Source organism: Rhincodon typus, chromosome 43, assembly GCF_021869965.1.
Source record: "Rhincodon typus isolate 14 chromosome 43, sRhiTyp1.1, whole genome shotgun sequence".
NCBI lineage: Eukaryota > Metazoa > Chordata > Chondrichthyes > Orectolobiformes > Rhincodontidae > Rhincodon > Rhincodon typus.
This window is the reverse complement of record NC_063374.1, coordinates 8,421,317-8,428,843: the sequence shown is the minus strand read 5'-3', so window position 1 is coordinate 8,428,843 and position 7,527 is coordinate 8,421,317. Positions and strand designations below refer to the sequence as shown.

The following is a 7,527-nucleotide window of genomic DNA, read 5'->3' as shown; positions in this document are numbered from 1 at the left end:
GAGCTTTACACTGTATCTAACCCTGTGCTGTCCCTGTCCTGGGAGTGTTTGATGGGGGACAGTGTAGAGAGAGCTTTATTCTGTATCGAACCCTGTGCTGTCCCTGTCCTGGGGAGTGTTTGCGGATAGCATGGAGGGAGCTTTACTCTGTATCTTTACTTTATATCCACCATCATCCCAGTACCAAAGAAAGCACATGCAACTGTGCCTCAATGACTACGCCCAGTGGCTCTGACCTCCATAAATCATGAAGGCTGGTCATGGCCCACATCAGCCCCAGTCTCCCAACCTGCCTCAATCCCCTACAGTTTGCCCACCGGTGTAACAGGTCGACAGGAGACACTGTTTCCATAGCCCTGCACTCATCCCTGCAACATCTGGACAACGAGACTCCTACTCATTGACTACAGCTTTGCCTTCAACACCACAATCACACCCAGATCAATCTCAAAACTTCGAGATCTAGGTCTCAGATCCACCCTCTGCAATTGGATCCTCAGTTTCCTGACCTACAGACTGCAAACAGTGAGGATAGACAACTCTCGTGATAACTCTCAACACTGGAGCCCCTCCACCCCCCCAAGAATGCGTTCTCAGCCCCTTACTATACGCCCATGTTTATGTAGCCAAATTACGAAGGAACGCCATCAACAAGTTTGCTGACCACGCCACCATTGTAGGTTGGATATCAAACAACGATGAGTCAGAATACAGAAAGGATATAGAGGGCTTGGTGTCGTGGTGCAATGATAACAAGCTGTCTCTCAATGTCGCAAAACTAAAGAATTGATTATTGACTTCAGGAAGAAAGGAGGAGGACACGTCCCCATCTACATCAACGGAGCTGAGGTGGAGAGGGTCAAGAGCATCAGGTTCCCAGGAGTGATGATAACCAACAACCTGTCCTGGACTTCCCATGTAGATGCGACGGTCAAGAAGGCACGACAAAGCCTCTTCTTCCTCTGGCAACTCAGGAAATTTCGTATGTCCATAAGGTCCCTCACCGACTTTTACAGATGCACCATTGAAAGCATATTGTCCGGTTGCATAACGGCCTGGTATGGCAACTGTTCTGTCCAACTGTTCCGTAAGAAACTACAGAAGGTTTTATGCACATCCCAGACCATCATGGAAGCCAACCTCCCATCTATGGACTCCATTTACACTTCTCATTGCCATGGAAAGGCTGCCAATATCATCAAAGACCCATCCCCCACCCCAGTAATGTTCTCCTAAAACCTTTTCCGTCAGGCAGAAGATACAGAAGCTTGAACACATACACCAAGGAAGAACAGCTTCTTCCCTGCAGTTATTAGACTGATGAATGGCCTCTCTAACTTCAAATAATGTGGGTTTTGTTAACGTTCGTCTTGCTTTGGGCACTTCTTGTGAGGTGTAACCGTGTATGACTTGCTCTGTCTGAGCACCCTATGATCTGTGTGTCCTTGCTTGCTAATGACCTGCCTGTACTGCTTGCAAAACAAAGCTTTTCACTGTACTTAGGTACATGTGACTACAAGAAATCAAATCAAATCTAATCCTGTACTGTCCCTGTCCTGGGAATGTTTGGTGGGGACAGTGTAGACAGCTTTACTCTGTATCTAATCCCATTCTGTCTCTGTCCTGGGAGTTTTTGATGGGGACAGTGTGGAGGAAGCTTTTCTCTGTATCTGACCCCGTGCTGTCCCTGTCCTGGGAGTGTTTCATAGGGACACAGTGTAGAGGAAGTTTTACAAGTTGTTTATCTTCTTATAGACTGCTCAGCAGCTGTCCCCCAGTCAGTCTCTCTGAAAGAAACCAGGTCAAAACACACTTCTTAAAGCCACAGCAGAGTCACAAATTTTCAGCAGTTGGGGGAAAGACCAACAAATAGGGGTTCCCTCTGTGCATCAGAATCCAACAAATTAAAATTGTCAAATTCACATTTATGTGTTTTTTGGCCTACTCCCTTACCTCAGTCACCTCCTCCTCCCCTTAATCCCAACACACTCGCTGCTGTGCCATAAACTGCCTGGGCCCCTGAACCTCTCCATCTCTCTTCATCCCCTCCTTTAAGATGTTCCTTCTGTGTCCTGTGGAAAGCAGGAAACTATGGGCCAGTTAGCTTGACATCTGCTGTGGGGAAAGGTATTAGAATCAGTCATTACAGAGATCATAGGTTCACACTTAGAAAACCCAAGGTCATTGGAAAGAGTCAACACAATTTTGTCAAAAGGAAATCATGTTTAACCAAATTATTGGAGTTCTTCATAGGAGTAACATGCACTGCGGATAAATGTGTCTTTTTCCCACAGCAGGATGTGACTAGTAGACCAGACTGGACCCCCTCAAAACATTTTAAAAAGGTAGCCTAAACCCTAACTTTTTCTTATTTTAAGGGTAGATCTGAAGTGCATGTTCCAGATGTGATGTGACTGGTCAAACTACTCAATGCTTAGCAAAACACAATTTATTTAAACACTATAGTTCAAATACAAACAAAAAAACGGAATTTAGAATAACTTAACAATTGGAAAATTTAACCAAACAATAGATACAGTAACTATTACTAATTAACTGTTCCAATATGGTAACATTTCATATACACACCCCTTGGTAAAAAGACAAATTCAGACACAGATTCTTACATGCAGTTCTCCATTCCAGGAGGGATAAAGCATCAAGAGGAATTTCGGAAAAAGTAGCAGCGAGGAATCATTCACTGAAAAGCTTCCAGCTCTTCTGAGACCCCAAACAGCTTCTGCTGCTTAAAGCTAAAAAAAAATTAGAAAGCCTGATCTGTGAGAACTGGCCACTCCCATTCAAGCTGCTTCCATGGTTCTGACTTTTCTAAAAAGAACCCAAAAGCTTCACATGTTGTTTACTTGAGCTGTCTTCAATAGCCAGTTCAGCACCTCTGCCTTTACAAACTCTCTTCAAACAAAAAACCCAGGACAAAATAATCTTTTAAAGTGACAGTATCATCACAAGTCCCACATGGATCTGTCCTGAGCTCTCAACTTTTTCCAATTTATATCAATGACTTACCTAAGTGGAAATGAAGGAGTGGGAACTAAATTTGCAATTGACATAAAGACAGGTAGGAACGTATGTTATGAAGATGACATAACAAGGATGCAGACCAATATGGATAAGTTAAGCGATCGTGCAAAAATTTGGCATATGACATGGAAAACGATAAAATCGTTCACTTTGGTAGGAAGAATAAGAAGGCAGAGTATAGAGAATAGCTGCAGCATTCTAAGTTGCAGAGTGATCTATGTGTTTGAATACACAAATCACAATAAGTGTGTAGGTACAGCGAATAATTAAGTGAGTTATTAGAATGTTATCCCTTAATGATAAGAAGAAATTTCTTCAGCCAGAGGGTGGTGAATCTATGGAACTCATTGCCGCACAGGAATGTGGAGGCCAAGTCATTGAGTGTATTTGGTCTCCTTACATGAGAAAGGATGTACTGGCACTGGAGAGGGTGCAAAGGAGGTTCACTAGGTTGATTCCGGAGTTGAGGGGGTTGGCTTATGAGGAGAGACTGAGTAGATTGGGATTATATTCATTGGAATTCAGAAGATTGAGGGGGGATCTTATAGAAACATATAAAATTATGAAGGGAATAGATAAGATAGAAGTAGAGAGGATGTTTCCACTGGCAGATGAAGCTAGGACAAGAGGGCATAGCCTCAAGATTAGAGGGAGCAGATTTAGGACTGAATTGAGAAGGAATTTCTTCACGCAGAGGGTTGTTAATCTATGGAATTCCTTGCCCAGTGAAGTAGTTGACGCTACTTCAGTAAATGTTTCTAAAAAAAAGGTAGTTTTTTTTTGAACAATAAAGGAATTAAGGGATATGGTGAGAACGCGGGTAAGTGGATCTGAGTCCACAAAAGGATCAGCCATGATCTTATTGAATGGCGGAGCAGGCTCGAAGGGCCAGACGGCCTACTCCTGCTCCTAGTTCTTATGTTCTTATGTAATAGATGGGTTCTTGATTGGTAAGGGGGAATCAAGGGTGACAGGGGAGAAGGCAGGAGAATGGGGTTGAGAAACGTATCAAACATGATCGAATGGTGGAGCTGAGTGGCCAAATTCTGCTCCAATAGCTTACGGTCTTATTATGGGGCCTATTACAAGAGGAATTGAAAATAAAAAGAAGTAAATTATGCTTCAGTTATATAGCGGATTGGTAAGACCATACCTAGAGCACAGTGTGCTTATTTAAGGATGCAATTTTAAAAGTTCATTCATAGGATGAGGGTGTCGCTGGCCAGGCCATCATAATATCCCATCCCTAATTGCCCAGAGGGCAGTTAAGAGTTAACCACATTGCTATGGGTCTGGAGTCACATGTAGGCCAGACCAAATAAGGATGGCAGATTTCCTTCCCTAAAGGGTTTTTTTTTCTGATAGTCAAACAACAGATGCATCAGACTCTATAATTCCAGATTTTTGTTGAATTAGAATTCCACCATCTGCCGTGGCGGGATTCAAATCGAGGTCCAGTGATAATACTACTAGACTGTCACCTCCATTAAGCGTAAAGGGGTTTGAGGCAGTTCAGAGGAGGTTTACTAGAATGAGTGCGTTGTCTTATTTAGGAAAGGTTGGACAGACTGGGTTTAAATCCTCTGGAATTCAGAACTGCGAGGGACAATTTAATTGAAGTTTACAAGACACACAAGATAACACAACCCATTGTCAGTTACTAACAGTCCCATTAATAGCTATTCACCCTCCTAGCCAGATCATTATCCACTCCTTTATCTGTCCAACTGTTCTTCTCTCTCTCTGTCTTTTTGGCTGTGTCCCCACCTATCATTTACTCCTCACCTCCTCCCCCAACCCTATGTTTTGCATATAATCCGACATTTTCGACGCTACCATCAGTTCTGATGAAGGGTCACTGGACCCGAAACATTAATGCTAATTTCTGTCCACAGATGCAGCCAGACCTGCTGAGCTTTTCCAGCAATTTCTGTTTTTGTTTATGATTCACAACATCCACAGTTCCTAGTTCTGAGGAAGGGTCACCGGACCCAAAATGTTAACTCTGTTTTATCCTTCACAGATGCTGCCAGACCTGCTGGGCTTTTCCAGCAACTTTCCTTTTGTTCCACAGTTCTATTGGTGGCTATAAGATCCTGAACAGCCTGACAATGTGAATGTGGAAAGGATGTTTCCTCTTGTAGGTCAGTCCAAAACCAGGGGACACTGTTTTAACTTTGAGAGGGGTCACCTGTCAAGACATAGATGAGGAGAATTATTTTCTCTCAGAGGGTTCTATAATTTTGGTGTTCCAGGCCTCAGAAGGCAAGAGTCATTCATGTAGTCTATGGGAGCTTGCTAGATGTGAAATGGGCTGCCATTCTTCCTCCATTCAGACAGAAACCATGTTTCAAAAGAAGGAAAAAGGGAATTAATTTACTATAAAATTCTGTCACATCTCTATAGCAATGAATAACTTGTTTGGGTCATTCATCATACTTATGTCATAATGATGACAAATAGTAAAATATTTGCTTTGTTGCTACTCATTGGGTCATTTCATAGAGTCAAACAGCATGGAAACAGACCCTTCAGTCCAACCAGTCCATACCAACCATAATTCCAAACTAACAATGTGGTTCCACCTGCCTGCATTTGGCCTGTATCCCTCCAAACATTTCTTATTCATGTACTTATCCAAATGTCTTTTCAACATTGTACCTGTACGCACATCCACCACTTCACTGGGCACTTCACGTCACTTTAAGGCAGAGTTTTACATAGGTGTTCTTTGAGCAATTCTATTCTGAGCAATTGTCACTTCCCTTTAGATAAGGTGGTGGTGAGCTTCCTTCCCGTAGTCTGTTTGATCTAGATGCATTCACAACGCCATTGGGGCAGGCTTTTGACCTGGTGACTCTGAAGGAATGGTGATCTATTTTCAAGTTAGTATGGCGAATGGCTTGGAGGAGAACTTATGGGTGGTGGATTTCTCATGTATCTGTTGCCCTTTCCCATCTCCGTGGGTCGAAGTCTTGGGTTTTGGAAGGTGCTGTCTGAGGAACTTGGTGAATTTCTGCTGTACATCTTGTAGATGGTACACAGTGCTGCTACTGAGCGTCGGTGGGGTGGGGGGAGTGGGATGTTTGTGGATGCGGCGCCAATCGAAGCGGGGGGGCTGCTTTGTCCTGGATGGTGTCGAGCTTCTTGAGTGTTGTTGGAGCTGCCCCCATGCAGGGGCAAGTGGGGAGTATTCCATCACACCCTTGCCTTGTGCCTTGGACAGGCTTTGTGGAGTCAAGTGGTGAGTTACTCACTTCTGGTCAACGGTAAACGGGATGAGGGACTTCAAAAGGGTGGTTGAGGAGTCCTCCCAGAGGAGTGAGGAGGAAAGCCCAAACCCAAGTGGATGTTAAAGTGTGGTAGCCCTCCCAACCAGTGGGGGAGCTACAGGTGAGCGGAGCACTGGCAGTGGGGAGGGTTGGAGTGTGTAGAAAAGTCCTCCCAGCCTCCAGGTGGTGGTAGTGAGATATCAGAGCACTGGTCTGCGGGTGGGGAAGTGAGCAGTGCGTGGGGACAGTCCTCCGAGCGTCCAGATGGTGGTAGTGGGACATTTGAGCACTGGGCAAAGAGTGGGGGTGTTGTGCAATGTGTGTGACAGTCCTCCCAGCCTCCAGGTGGCGATAGGGGGACGGCTGAGCACTGGGGAGAGCGTTGTTATTGGGGGTTGTTAGTGGAGGTAGTCCTCCCAGCCTCCATGTGGCGCTACAGCGACGGCTATCTTGCTCGGTCAGGGGCCAAATGTGCAATGCGTGTGACAGTCCTCCCAACTTTGGCGTTGCCAAGGCGAAGGCGGCGGGGATCTCGCGAGACCGGGAGCCATTTCCGGTCTGTTCGTGGTAGAGGCCCGTTCTGCGCCTGCGCATCAGCTCCGGCGGCTCGCGCTGGGGGGGGAGGGTGAAAGGAACCAAAGGCGCCGCTGCGTTTAGAAGGTTTTCTCCGGAGAGGAAGAGGCGCCGGCTCGGGCTCTCCGGAGTGAGACCGTGTGAGGCAGAGAGAAGGAGAAGCGGTTACGGAACCTAGGGTGAACTGGATCTGTCCCCGCCCGCCCCTTTTCGGTTATTTTTTTTGTGTGTCACCCCGGCAGCGGTTCGCGGATAACGTCCAATTGGACTGCGGCCGGAGCGTTGAGTGACAGTCCGCCTGACCAATCAGCCGCAGAGCCTGGAATGAGTGACATCTACGCCAGACAATCAATAGCGGAATACCGGGTGAGCGATGGCCAATTTATAGCCAATCAGCAGCGGTCGAGGACTGATTGACAGTCGGACTGGCAAATCGACAGCGGGGCCGGGCCTGAGTGGAGGCCTGCCCCCCCCCCAGTCCGTGTGGACGGCAGCCATTTGCGAATTGGTTATGAGTCTGCGACCAATCAGTGAACTGAGTGAGTGGGTCTTTCTTAGTTGTTGTAGAACCTCCAATAGAGAGAGAGGGTAAGTAACTGGCCAATCAGATCCCGTCAGCGGGGTACCTAACTGGCCAATC

General features: G+C 46.0%; 1 protein-coding gene across 3 annotated transcripts in view; it reads left to right on the top strand.

The window, feature by feature from the left end:
* The first annotated feature begins 6,823 nt into the window (after nt 1–6,823).
* Nucleotides 6,824–7,527, top strand: part of LOC109922594 (zinc finger and BTB domain-containing protein 3-like) — an 8,812-nt gene continuing 8,108 nt past the window's right edge. Inside the window, exon 1 of one of the 3 annotated variants that reach the window (XM_048619584.1) lies at nt 6,824–7,253. The gene's annotated coding sequence lies outside the window, so the exon portion shown is untranslated. Of the gene's footprint in view, nt 7,476–7,527 lie in introns of all 3 variants that reach the window. The other 2 variants (XM_048619583.1, XM_048619582.1) reach the window with 2 other exon arrangements.